General features: G+C 39.4%; 1 protein-coding gene across 2 annotated transcripts in view; it reads left to right on the forward strand.

Moving 5' to 3' along the window:
* EPM2A (EPM2A glucan phosphatase, laforin) overlaps positions 1 to 14,587 on the forward strand; it is a 141,794-nt gene that overhangs the window by 42,250 nt on the left and 84,957 nt on the right. The gene's annotated exons all lie outside the window — the stretch shown is intronic.

A 14,587-nucleotide genomic window follows, 5' to 3' on the forward strand; every position in this document is an offset into this window, starting at 1 on the left:
TTTTACTCAAATGTGAGCAAATTACTTTATGTAAGGCATCATCGATAAAAGCCTTGCCTTTGGTTCTATTTTTGGTGACCGCTTCAGCAGTATTTTTCCCATTCATCTCATGTGTTTTTGATTGATGATATCAGTGATGCTTGTTTTTTCCTGTTTATCATAAGATCATACAATTGTTATGTTGACTATTTTGATGTATTATAGGTCTAAAAAAGTACCTTATCATGCTTTGTAGGTCTAACATAGGTCTGGAAGATACCTTATCATCTCAGTTTAGTTTGAGCAGAATTTCTTAGAGAATGATGCAAGATGAGTTCAACGAGAAAGATAAAATTAAAGGGTATGCTTAAACAGTATACACTTAAGGGAATACTCCTTACTGCTTTCTCTTGATATTAAAACTTCAATATAAGTGACGTCTAAGATTTATTAGAATGGTCTTCTAGCATGAAGAAAATAATTCTTTGTTTTTATTTTATTATTTTTAGCTTTTTGGGTCACACCCAGTGATGTTCAGGGATTACTCCTGGCTCTGCACCTAGGAAATACCCCTGGCAGTGCTTGGGGGAACATATGGGATGCCCGGGTTGACCACCTGCAAAGCCAGAACCCTACCCATAGTACTGTTGCTCCATTCCCCCCATCCTCCATAAACATTCTTTAGTAATATAATTTATTTTTAGCTTTCATGTGTAAGGAGCCTGTCAATATAATTTTTAAGTTTCCATAATTATATGTTATATGAGAGAAAGTAGCTGCTTTGGGAAATTAGTTCAAATGCTTTCTCTAAAATGAGGTGAATAGATAAATCTTTATTTTTAAGTGGTGGAAATTTGATAGAAAATTTTGTTTTGTGTTGAATATGCTATTTTCAGGGAGAAAAAGAAGAAAAAGTAAAACAAAAAGACTAAATGATAATGTTAAAGGAATTTTTCCATCTTACAGAGTATGAATTTCCTTTCCTCTCTTCTAACATAAGGAATCATGATGAGTTGTATGTACTGTGTGTAGAAGCATTACAGAAAGATCTCGAAGGAACGTGCTCCAAGACTTTCCACTGATGCTTAAAGGGACTCATGACTCAGATCAAATAAAGAGGACTGATATTTTGTCATCATTTCATCTTTTTGAAGGAGGTTTCAAATTGATTAAGATGCTTGACTTTATCAAATATCATCCGTATTTGCAACATAGATTAGAAAACTTTATATTTCTTTGTACACAAATCAGAAGGTGATTGGATGGACAATATATAATCTAGGTGGATTAAATGCAAGTTGAACTGTAGAAACTAATGTGGTCTGATTGATAAATAAGTTCGAACACCGGGGTGAGTGCAGGTGGCCTGTGGAGTCCTTTATTCTAGATCCTTCCTTGCTAACTCTTGATTTGTGATTCAGGAAGCCCACTTGGCAGAGAAAAGAAAATTGGGAAAGATTGTTGCTATTTTGTTTGAAGAAGCAGTGTTCAGAATATTAAGCTACAGAGACAGGAACAAATCAGGAAGAAGAAATTAATGAAGGCCAAGTCTTGTATTTACATTAATGAGTTACTTTATAAAAATAGGGAATAGAAAGGACCATTTACAATTTGCTTTGAGAGCAGTTTAAAGAAGGAAGATCTGGGACCTTCAGTTAGTTTTGGTTTTTGGAAGAAATGAACATGATTTGGATTAGAGGTTGATCAAAATTTGTAAACTAGGTGAACTGGGAAAAAAAGACAGTGATCTTACTGTTGAAACATGCAAGCCTTATGGAGTTGCCGTTACTGCCTTCAGACAAGTAAATAGCTATTAAAACAATTTGAGCTCCTTTTTGCAGTTACTGTTTTGCAAGTCATTGTATAGTACTAATAGACTGGAAAAGATGCAAGAGAATGGTGTTTAAGAGCTATTGTTGTTGTTGTTATTATTATTGTTGTTGTTGTTGTTATTTGGTTTGGGGCTACACTTGGCTGTGGTCAGGATTACTCCAGACTCTGCGCTCAGGGATCACACCTGATGAAATTGGAGGACTATATTGGGTATCAGGGATCAAACCTGAGTGGGCAGTAATGTAAGGCAAACTCCCTTATTGCTGTATTACTACTCCAGCCCCAGAAGTATTGAGTTATTGTTGAACACCAGCTGTTGTAGGACCCTTGTTAAAAATTCTTTAATGAGTTGAAGAATTATATCTTTGAATTTCTTCACAACCACCCCATGAGATCGATAGTACTGTGGTCCTTTTTCCACAAATGAGGAAGTGGAGACTCTAATTGCTCAAATGATTTTCTCTTTCCTCTTTCTCAACTGTAAGTAGTGTTACCTTGGAATAGAGTTCCGTTCGGTATGGATCTTGAGCCCATACACTTAACTGCTGTCATGTACTGGCTCCTGGGAGAGTATTGTGGGCCCAGCAGAGAAGAGTTTTGACAGTGTGGTCACTTGTCATTAATCATGCTGCAGGTAAAGAAAAATGAAAATGAACCTGGCAGTTAGGAGATGACTGTTTCAAGTTTTCTCAGTGCAGTGTTGAAGGCATTTCCACATTGCAGTGCACTAAAGAACGAAGCGAATAAGCAAAGGAGAGAGTGCTGGGAAGACAGGGAAGGTTAGAGGAAAGATAACAGTGCCCAGAGGTGATGGCTGGCAGAGATTACAGGAAAACTGGAAGAGAAGAAATTGAGGAAATTTAAAAGTAAAAATAGAAAGAAAAGATTCTGTTATGGCAATGAGGTTGTATAAGCAAGTGTAATCAAGAACTAAAAATATGATTGAATTCTTTCTTTTTTGGGGTGGCTGACTTTCAATTTTTTTCAAGTATATTAAAATGTTTTAAATTTTATTGTCTTTTAAGTGAAAATAATTCACAATTAAAGATGTAATACATTTTTTGGGGGGGGTGAATAAAACCAGGTTGCATCATATGATAATTAAAGAAATATGGCTTATTTTCCAAAATAATCCACTGGAAAATGATATCTTCCAGCCCATCTCAAGCGCCAGCAGTGGATTAATTACCTTTCATTTCTCCTCATTTGGTTTAACTAACAGAATCCCAATTTGTTTTGGTAGCAGTGGGACGAATTATGATTATTCTAACCAGTGATGAAAGTCTCATCCCTTTTGGCTAGCCATTGGCCTAAGGATGTCCACATCACCCACTTATGGCTACTGAGAAACGTTTTGGTCAAGACTCCCATGAAAGTTTTCATTTTTCTTACGAAAGGAGGTCAGGCTTTCAGCCTTATCCTGAGTACTAAGACTTAGAAGTTAGCTCTGAAGGCAGATGACAAAAATGACAAGAGAGTCAATGTGTGAAGGATGGCAAACGGATGTTTAGAAGGCATTTGGAAGTGAGTAAAAATAATAAAAGACCTAAGGCAATTAGTAACTCTAGGAAACCTGCAAAAATAAAATAAGGGGGAAATCCAGTGTAAGGAAACGATTGTACTTGACTCAGTAGAGAACCATATACACTTGATCGTCTTAATGAATTGTTTATAGCAAATTCTGTATCACTGTATCACTGTGACCCCATTGTTCATTGATTTACTGAAACAGGTGCCAGTGAAGTCTCCATTCGTCTGAGCCCTGAGATTTAGCAACCTCACCTTACTTGTCTTTCCCAATGCTGCCATATTGGGGGCTCTTTCAGGGTTAGGGGAATGAGACCCATTATTGTTACTGTTTTTGGCATATTGAATACGCCATGGGGAGCTTGCCAGACTCTGCCGTGTGGGTGGGATACTCTCGATAGCTTAGTGCTAGACTCTCTGAGAGGCGCATATATACATATATATGTATATATACATATATACATATATGTATTTCCCTCTATGATTTGTTGCCTACTGTCTGAACCCCATCAAATATGGCATGGTAATTATGGAAAATGGGTAGGGAGTGTCTTATGATGTAACAAACTCTAACATAGTTAGGAGAATGGACTAGTAGAAGGGTCACTGTCACTGTCACTGTCCTCCCATTGTTCATCGATTTGCTCAAGCGGGCCCAGTAACATTGTGAGACTTGTTACTGTGTTTGCCATATGGAATACGCCATGGGGAGCTTGCCAGGCTTTGCCATGCGGGCGAGATACTCTCGGTAGCTTGCCGGGCTCTCTGAGAGGGGTGGAGGAATCGAAGTCGGATCGGCCATGTTGGCTGTATGCAAGGCCAACACCCTACCTGCTGTGCTATTGCTCCAGTCCAGTAGAAGGGTATATGTGTAAAAGGACTCATTCTATATGCTTTAGAGTAGAAAGATAATATATAACGTACACAATAGGCTGAAGAAATAACATCATTATCTTTTAACAGAGTTCAGAATTTCATGAACATACAGTTAAAGAACAGTAGGAACATGCAGGTATCAAAGATGGTTGACTGTAGGTGGGAACAGAAGAATGGAAAAGAGAAGGAGAGGAGGAACGGGTGGAAGAGGATCTTTTTACCATACAAGAAAACGTTGGGGTATTATTTCAGCTTTACAATACTTCTGTATTGAGAAAAAAGAAGCTCTGATCTTGCCCCTAACATCTTGTCATGTGTGGCCTAGGCTAGTCAGGTGACTAACGGTTAGCTTTTCTGTTGCTTATATTAGGATATGAGGATATAATCCTAAGAAAAACACAATCCTTCAGTCATTTTGTTTCGATGTGTAGTTCATGAGTATGGCACATTTAAAAAATATTGGGCCATATCCAGTAGAGCTCAGGAACAGCTCCTGCTTCTTCTGTTTTTATTTTAATTAAATGAATTAAATTAAATTTAATTAATTTTTTGCTTTTTAGGTCACACCCAGTGATAGTCAGGGGTCACTCCTGGCCCTGCACTCAGGAATAAGTCCCGAGGGTGTTCAGGGGACCATACAGGATGCTGGGAATTGAACCTGGGTCAGCCATCTGCATAGCAGATGCCCTACCCGCTGTGCTATCACTCCAGCCCTGCCCCTGCTTCTGTGCTGGGGCCTAAATCCAGGTTTCCTACATGCAGAGCGTGCATTCAGCTCTCCGAACTGTCCCTCTTAGCCCAATTCTGGTCAATTTTGAGAAAAATATCTCTAATGAACTTTCATTAATTTTTATAATCTTTAATATTTTACTGTAAAGGTTTAAAAGTCTGCTCTTATCAGTCAAAAAAATAGTTGTTGGGGCTGGAGCAACAGCACAGCAGGTCGGGCGTTTGCCTTGCATGCAGCCGACCTAGGTTCGATTCCCAGCATCCCATGTGGTCCCCTGAGCACTGCCAGGAGTAATTCCTGAGTGCATGAACCAGAAGCAACTCCTGTGCATTGCCGGGTGTGACCAAAAAAGCAAAAAAAAAAAAAACCCCAAAATTTGTTGTTTCTTGAAAATTACATTTGAGGTCTGGAGTGATAGTACAGCAGGGGTTGGGCATTTGCCATGCATGTGGCCAGTCTGGGTTTGATCCCGGCATCCCATATGGTCCCCTGAGCACTGTACTCAGGAGTAATTCCTGAGTGCAGAGCCAGGAATAAAAAAAAAAAAAGAAAGCAAAAAAAAAAAATGCTGGGTGTGCCCCCTCTTCTCTTCCCCCAGCCATAACATTTGACCTTTCTCTTTTGCTTCGCTTGGCTGGGTAGTTCTGGTGTCTTTCCAAGTAACTGGAACTGAGCCTAATTTTGTTTCTATGAGCTGTTTTCAGGAATATTGAAAAATAGTTATTTTTCATGGAGAAAACCAAAGCGTGACCCCACCAGAGATGGGATACATATCAGAACTTGATCAGTTCATGGGAAGAGGTCATTCTAAAATTTTTACTTGAAGAGAGATTTCATGCCTATTTGAAACTGCTATGGTACTTGTCTGCTGGGCTATTGGCCCTGGATGGGCTTAAGTATAAAATAATTCTCAATGTTCTTCAAAGTTTCTAGGATAAATATGATTATTTTGTGCTTTAAATTTTGGAGACTCTTAATATTGCCTTCTTCTTCACCATCTTTGACTTAAAGACATGATTATAGGTAACGTCGGAACCTTTTGTTGTTGTTGTGGGCTCTTTAAGACTTGTCACGTCAAGTATTGAAATATAATGGAAGCTTTTGCTTTATAGGGAGATTCTTATGCCAGGTAGATGCTTTATCATTTTGTTTTTCTTTTTTTTTCCCCCCAAACCTTGGTGATGCCCAGAGGCTTACTCTTGACTTTGTGCTTAGGGATCGTTCCTGGCAACCTTCTGGGGAGGGTGATATGGGGGACCATGCAGGGTTGAATTCAGGTCAGTCAGTTGCATGGCAAGCTTCACACCCTCTGTACTATCTCTTCAGTGTGCTTATCTATTTTTAAATAGTATGATTAGAATTCTCAGGAGTTCAAGATGCCGCTCTAATGTTCATTGATTTAAAGAAGGCGTTTGATTCTGTTGAGACGGAAGCAGTCATAGAAGCCCTAGCCAATCAGGGCATTCAAGCTCAATACATCAAGATCCTCCGTGAGCTGTATTAAGGATTCACTACCAGGATCTCACCATTCTACAAGGAAGTGGTCATCCTTGTCAAGAGAGAGGTTGGGCAGGGCGATACCTTTTCACTAAAACTCTTCAGTGCCACCCTCGAACATCGTGCGATGACTGAAATGGAAAGGAATGGGAGTGAAGATAGATGGTCGGCAACTACACCACCTCCACTTTGCTGATGACATCGTTCTGGTAACACCAAACATTAGCCAAGTAGCACAAATGCTGGCCGACTTCGACCATGAGTATGGAGAAGTTGGACTGCAGCTGAATCTCATGAAGACAGCGTTTATGAGAAATGGACTCGTTCCTGACATTCCCTTTGCTCTCAATGCAATGAACATCTCCGAATGCAGCAGTTATGTATACCTAGGTCAAGAACAGAACATGAAAAATAACCTGGCACCTGAGTTGCGCAGGAGGAAGAGAGCAGCTTGGAATGCTTTCAGGAGCATCGAAGAAATAGCTAAGAGGACCAACAACCTCCGGCCCCAGGCACATTTCTTCGATTTTACTGTTCTTACTGCACTAACATACGCCTCAGAGATCTGGGCCCTATGAAAACAGGATGAGAACACTATTTGGGTCTCCCAAAGAAGAATCAAAAGAGCTATGCTTGGAGTATCACACTTCACTCAAATGAGAGAAAGAATCCAAAATTCTGACCTCTGTTGACGGTTGAGAATCAGGGATGCTGTCTCATTTGCCAAGGCATCGAAAATCAGATGGACTGGACACGTAATGCGATTTGGAGAAGAACGCTGGACTAGAGTCATTACCAACTGGATTCCACGGGATGTCAAAAGATCGAGTGGCTGCCTACCTATGAGATGGACGGACTTCTTCATCAAGACCCTGAAAAATTGGTTTGAGGCTCTTCATGTTCCTGGAGTGAGCAGACACCGATTGGGCTACACTAGCACACTACAGGGACGAATGGAGATGTTACTGGCACCCGCTCGAGCAAATCGATGAGTAATGGGATTTCAAGTGATCAAGTGATGATTAGAATTTGTTTTCAGTGAAAAGCAGAATAGACTTCCCTTAATATGATATCATCTACTTTCATCCGTGACTTAAAGTTACACAGTGAGGTAGCGACAAAGTCCATAGACAAGGTAATGGGAACTGATCCACACGGTTGCATTGGGGTGAGTAAGAAGGTTTGGTTCTAGGGTCCATGGTGGGAGGGAGCTGGGTACATTGGTGATCTGTGTGGTGTTGAAATTATGTTCACAAGAAATCGTTATTAATGTAATTATAAACTATAGGATTTTAATAGAAATGATTCAAAAATTTAGAACAAAAATATAGAATGGAGTGTCTCATCAATTCTGGAAATAATGTGAAGAGAAAAGTATGACCTGATAATGTAACAACAAAAGTCTAAATACTACTTTAAAATTTGTTTAAACAACAATAGAAAAAAATCAGCATTAATATGTTAAAAAGCAATTATATAGAACCTATGAAATACATGAATAGAGATTTTTGCATTAACACTGAACATTACATTTAGTACCTAGCAAATATATCCAACTGCACAGGAATAAAACATTCAAAATATTCTTGTCTCCTTGTTTCACCCATTGACTCATGACATATTTAGCTACCAGTAGTTTTGATCACTTTATTTTTGTTATTTTTGGCCATACGCGGCAATGCTCAGGAGTTACTCCTGGCTCTGCACTAAGGAATTACTCCTGGTGGTGCTTGGGGGAGGGGACCATATGGGCTGCCAGAGATCAAACCCACATGCAGAGCAAAAATCTTACCCACTGTACTATTGGTCTGACGTCAGGTTTTGATCACTTTAAATTAGGTGGTCACATCTTTTGATTTCACTTAGGTTGTCATTATATTGAATGAGTTATTAATAATTCAGCCTTGTGACTTTGAGCCAGATCTATGAAGAACAATATAAGACTCAGATTCTCTATAAATATTATATAAGGAGACACTTGTCACTGCATTTAGTTTTAAGTGGAAGTATAATTCTCTGATAATGCCATTGTTAAAGAGAATCTTCCATCTTTGAAATACTTCCAAGTTTGAGATGTATATATCATCATGAATGACTGCTGTAACTCTTAAATAATATAACTTCTTAAGTAATGGAGAAGAGCTGCTTTTATTATCTGCTTTTCTAAGTCATGAAGTACATCTGTTTTAAAGTCCTTGCTTTAGAATTTGGTAAGTAATAAGGACCTCCTTTTGAGTCTAAATTATGTTGTCACTCTATTAACTGAAATATATTTATTCTTATTATGTCATTTCTGCTTTGAATTGCAGTCATTCACACATTGTTGTGTTCTTTGTTACGCATCTGAAGTATAGCTTGCTGTCAATCACAGCTTGAGACCCATTTCTTCTATCACAAACACTTTCCATAATTCTGTCTCACACTGATACCACTGTCTCCAATTTTCATCTTGTACATCTGAGTACACACCACAGATCTATCACAGTTTTGTTTCCTAGTGAGTTAATTGCTTTTTAAAATGCATCTCAACACATCCTTCCAGTGCATTGGACTTGGTATTGGAAGTGAACCGATTCGCAATCCTTGAATGTTCATGTATCAGTATCTCCTATAAAGTTTCATTTTGCTATCATTTAGCTTGGTTTCATTTGTTAATTGTTTTGCATTTCTTTTGTTTCTTCAGCTGTGGGCCATTCACTGTGGAAATGATGCTTTAAAATGTTCTACGTCACTTTATCTGCAGACTGGATATAGAACAATTCAATAATGTCTTTTGTGGGATTAAACTCTAGAATATTTTATACATACATATAAGGAGATTACTCAGCCCAAGCAGCTGTACCACATTACCGTAGACTGTGTGGCTTAAATGATAGACAAGACTTTTCTTAGGTTGAAGCTAGAGGAGTTGGCAGATGTCGCTTTGTGAGGACTCTTCCCGGCTTGGTGGTGTGTGTCTTCTCAGCACACATCCTCACATCTTTCCTGGTGCCTGCCTGCTCTCTTCCCCTTCTCTTAAGGGTGCTAGTCCTGTGAATTACGGGCTCATCATTAGAATTTCATTTAACCTTAATAACCTCCCTGCAGCCTCTATCTCCAGATAGTTATTAGGAGGCATTAGAACTTTCCCCATATAATTTTTTTTAGGGGGAGGGATATAATGGGATCAACACAATGACCTATTAAGGTATTGGGAAGTCTTTCAAGACTGTAGCTTGAATTTTATTTTTCACACATCAGTGGTAGGGCGTTTGCCTAGCATGCAGCCAGCCCGGCCGAGCCGGGTTTGATTCCTCCACCCCTCTCGGAGAGCCCGGCAAGCTACCGAGAGTATTTCGCTCACACGGCGGAGCCTGGCAAGCTACCCATGATGTATTCGATATGCCAAACACAGTAACAACAAGTCTCATGATGGAGACGTTACTGGGCCCGCTCGAGCAAATCGATGAACAATGGGAGGACCGGGACCAAAAGTATATTCTGCCTTGACCCGTGCTTCCATTTCATTAATCTTTCTCTAATATCTTTCTCTAGTCTTGGATTTGTCTTGGATTTTTCCCTTCTAATGTATTCTGTGTGGTGCGGTATGTGTTAATTCTTTCTTAGCTGGTATAACATTTAGGACTAAAGCATAAATATTAATTCTCTATAACTAGGGTACTGCACTAAAAAAAACAAATACTAGAGATGTATGTCTTAAAAAAACAGTTCTTAGTTCTTAGTTCAAGGCTAATAAGGGAGGTTTTTTTTTTCTTTTTGGGTCACACCTGGTGATGTTCAGGGGTTATTCTTAGCTTTGAAATTACTCCTGGCGGTATTTGGGCGACTATATGGCATGCTGGGCATCGAACTTGGGTTGCCTGCGTGCAAGGCAAATGCCCTATCTGCACTATCGCTTCAGCCCCTCATCTGGGAGTTTTACCAAGAAGATTCTTTCTGGAGACTTGGCAGAGAATATCCAGGGCTGTTTTATTGGTCATTACTGCTGTTCCCTTTCCTTCATATCTTCAGCTTACCTTTGAAGGGACCAACATATCTCATCCACTTACTGGACAACTGATTGAAGGACTCTTTTTGATTATCTTGTCTTTGAAGCATATATGAATGGTCCTAGATCTGATTATTTGTGAGAACAAGTGAGGCTATACCAAATATGTACCAAACAAAGGTGTGAAAGCACCGGCTTGTAAATCTATCCAGTTGTTGCCGTCAGCTGAGTGGCTCATTTTTGGTTAAAAGGGATAGATGACTTTGTATAATATCAGATGTATAGAGGAATAATAATGTATTTTACATTTCAGCTTTTTCTTTACTATAAAATTAGCAAGTGCCTGTAATAGTTTTCTTCTTTTTTTTCCTTTTTGGATCACACCCAGTGATGCTCAGGGATTACTCCTGGCTCTGTGCTCAGGAATCATTCCTGGCAGTGCTTGGGGGTCCATAAGGGATGCTGGAGATTGAACCCAGATCGGCTGCATGCAAGGCAAACACCCTACCCCTGTACTATCGCTTCGGCCCCTGTAATAGTTTACTTCCTTGAAAGATAATCACCCATAGACACTATATACATGTATGCATATATGTACTTAGCCAGTGTTTGATTCATAATCATCTGTCTTGATATTTTCTGGTACTGTAAAGCTCTAGTCTCCTTAAAGATTATATATATATATTATTGCAAAACAATATATATTATTTCTAAATCCAGTTCCTGTTTCCATTATTGCTAAGAGGTCCAATTCTTTGTCTTTGTAGTTATTATTATTTTAATTTAAAACCCATGGAGTTTTGGGGCTGAAGCAATAGCACAGTGTGTAGGGCGTTTGCCTTGCACGTGGCCGACCCAGGTTTGATTCCCAGCATCCCATATGGTTCTCCGAGCACCAGCAGGAACAATTCCTTAGTACATGAGCCAGGAGTAGCCCCTGTGTGTTACCTGGTGTGACCCAAAAAGCAAAAAAACAAAAAAACAAACAAAAAACCCCCCCAAAACACCCAAAAAAATCCAATGGAGTTTTTCCCTGAATTTATTGTGTTATTTCCGTATTGTATTTTTCCTAGGCATTATTTCAGCTTTAACTCTAAGCATAGCAGACTTTTTTGGTAATTATGGTGTCAGAGATCAAAAGCATTAGCAGTCAACTATGTGAACCCCCCTATTTTTTTTGCTTTTTGGGGTCACACCCAGAGATGCTCAGGGGTTACTCCTGGCTCATGCACTCAGGAATCACTCCTGGCGGTGCTTGGGAGACCATATGGGATGCTGGGAATCGAACCTGTGTCGGCCACATTGCTTGTATGCAAGGCAAATGCCCTACCCGCTGTGCTATCGCTCCAGCCCCAACCCCCCCTATTTTTAAAGGCAAAATAGGTACAGGTAGGAACTGGATTTTATTGTCTACCTTCCCCAGTCTATCTCAGTTTGAATAGAACTTTCATAATACCTGCGGGCAGTCATTGGTTTCTTCATTTATATTAGTCAGACTACTTCTATTTTGTGTTTGGAATTTGTAATTGCCCTCAGTGGAATTCGATTTGAACTGAGATTTTCCTCCTAATGATTGATGTTTTAATGACATTTTGAGTCTCTTTTCTGTAGATGGTGGAATATGAGACTCTCTAAGATGTGTGTGTAGTAGCAATTTTAATCGCCGAGGTCATGCTTTTCTGTTTTTCTGCTTTTGCTCTCCTTAGTAGACAGACCTTTTGTGGCTTTGCTTATGTCCTATAGCAAGTCAAAGTCGGTTTGTTGTTCAGGTTTAAAAATAAATTTTCATTAGTGGACAGTCTTCTTTCAACATAAATAATTTATATAAGTGTGTTTGGTTATGTTTATGGTTGGGTGGGAGGAGTAAATCTAAATGTTACAGAAGGGAAAATCACTGAAAATTAAATTTGAAAACTCTTGCCTGACCTGTTCTGTAGTGGGCTCGTGGGCTGTCACTGTCACTGTCCTCCCTTTGCTCAGCGGGCTCAGTAACATTGTGAGACTTGTTACTGTGTGTGGCATATCGAATACATCACGGGTAGCTTGCCAGGCTTTAGTGGCAGGTGAGACACTCGGTAGCTTGCTGGGCTCTCCGAGAGGGGCGGAGGAATCGAACTCAGGTCAGCCATGTTGGCTGCGTGCAAGGCAATGCCCTACCTGCTGTGCTATTGCTCGTGGGCTGGTGTTTTGATTATCCATTTGGCTTTACATAGTTTGTGACTGGATGATCTCTTTCTTCTCTTTATCTGTCACACATTTCCTTCTCCTCATGTTGTGCCCCTTCTCTCTGTTCTTATCAGCAGGGTTCAGGACAGATTGCTCAGCGATCTCCTCTTAATGCCAGACTCTTTCCCTACCTTTGCTTGTTGTAGGGGTTCAACATTTTCCATCTGGACAGTATCTTAGGTCTTTGGAACAGGCAGCTGGTTGAGCAAAAAGAACTTTTTTTTTTGTGGTTTGTTTCATTTCTGTCATTGAAACAGAATATCAAAATGCTAGGGAGTTTGTAATGATTATACTATGTTTGTACAACTTTATCACCAATAGCTTCTGCAGTTGTAACAGATGGGGCATGAAAGAGATTTGTTTCGAGTGAATTAATAGCAAAATGAGAGATTAATATGTTCTGTTCAGAATTTATGTTCATGTGCTAAGAAATAAAATCTGTAAAGTAGTTAAACTCCAAAAATTACAGACAAAAATTACATATTGATAATAATTAGGACTGTAATTTTAAGTAGAGAAGAAACTATCCAAATACTTATGACTTTCCTGATACAGCTTTATTTTATTTTACATATTTATTTTTTGCTTATTGGGTCATATCCGGCAATGCACAGGGGTTACTCTTGACTCTGCACTCAGGAATCACTCCTGGCGGTGCTCAGGGGACCATATGGGGTGCTGGGAATCGAACCTGGGTTGGCCGCGTGCAAGGCAAACGGCCTACCCACTGTGCTATTGCTCCAGCCCCTCCTGATACAGTTTTAAAACTTTGATATTACGAAAGATAAACCACTTGGTCTGAACTTTCAATTTTATAGATCTGTTATAAGTAATCCTTCAGTTTTGGTTAAAAAAAATTCTGGTGTTTCTTCTTTGACTCTAACTGAAGTACAAGAAGGTAGGACTCTTACTCCTTTACATTAGTTCACTGTATCTTAACTTTCCTAACTTGCCTCAGTGAGTGGCCTATTTATTTTGAATCAATGCTAATGGATAACCAACAATGCCTAGTTCTGATCTAGATACCAGTTCTCCTGCTATCACTGCCACAAAGTTGCTGCCTCACTTTGTCACTACTTAGCCAAAATGGCTCATTTGTGAAGTTATTTCTGTGGGGTTTGTTTTGAGAACTTGGCTTGCTAATAAATTGGGGTTTCATGCATTCAATTAATAGGTAGTAGAGAAGTTGGTGTAGTACTTTGTAGCCCCTGAGAAAAAATTTATATAATCTAGGAAGATCAATAATGATTCAGTAAGAGAACCAAAGACAAATAGTTGGTTTTTTATCAATACCTTTTATTGGAGAGAAGAAGTTATATCATCAGTTATTTTGGGATTTTTAAAAAATATTTTATGCCAAATAACTTTTAAGAAATATTTTGTTACGGCCAGAAACAAGCGAGACAGATTGTTATATCCTTAGCAGATGTGACATCCCTATTATTTTTTTTTTTAATTATTATGATAACACTTGGAGATTAGGTAGTTGAAGGTAAGGTAAAGGTAAGGTAAAGGCCCTCCCATTGATCGTCGATTTGCTCGAGCGGGCCCAGTAACGTCTCCATTGGAGACTTTGTTGTTACTGTGTCTGGCATATCGAATACTCTCGGTAGCTTGCCGGGCTCTCCGAGAGGGGCGGAGGAATCGAACTCGGGTCGGCCATGTTGGCCGCTTGTAAGGCGAACGCCCTACCCGCTGTGCTATCGCTCCAGCCCAGTTGAAGGTAAGAAGTGATTTTAAATGATTCATCTCATAAGAAGGACTAAGTAAAATGACATGAATTTAATGATAATTTCCATAGAAATAAAGGATGATTACTGGGACTGGGCAGAATTATGAAGTAAGCAACTAGGGTTTTTTTTTTTGCTTCTTTGGGTCACACCCAGCAATGCACAGGAGTTACTCCTTGCAGGAATTACTCCTAGCAGTGC

Source organism: Sorex fumeus, unplaced genomic scaffold (genome assembly GCF_029834395.1).
Source record: "Sorex fumeus unplaced genomic scaffold, SorFum_2.1 ptg000061l, whole genome shotgun sequence".
NCBI lineage: Eukaryota > Metazoa > Chordata > Mammalia > Eulipotyphla > Soricidae > Sorex > Sorex fumeus.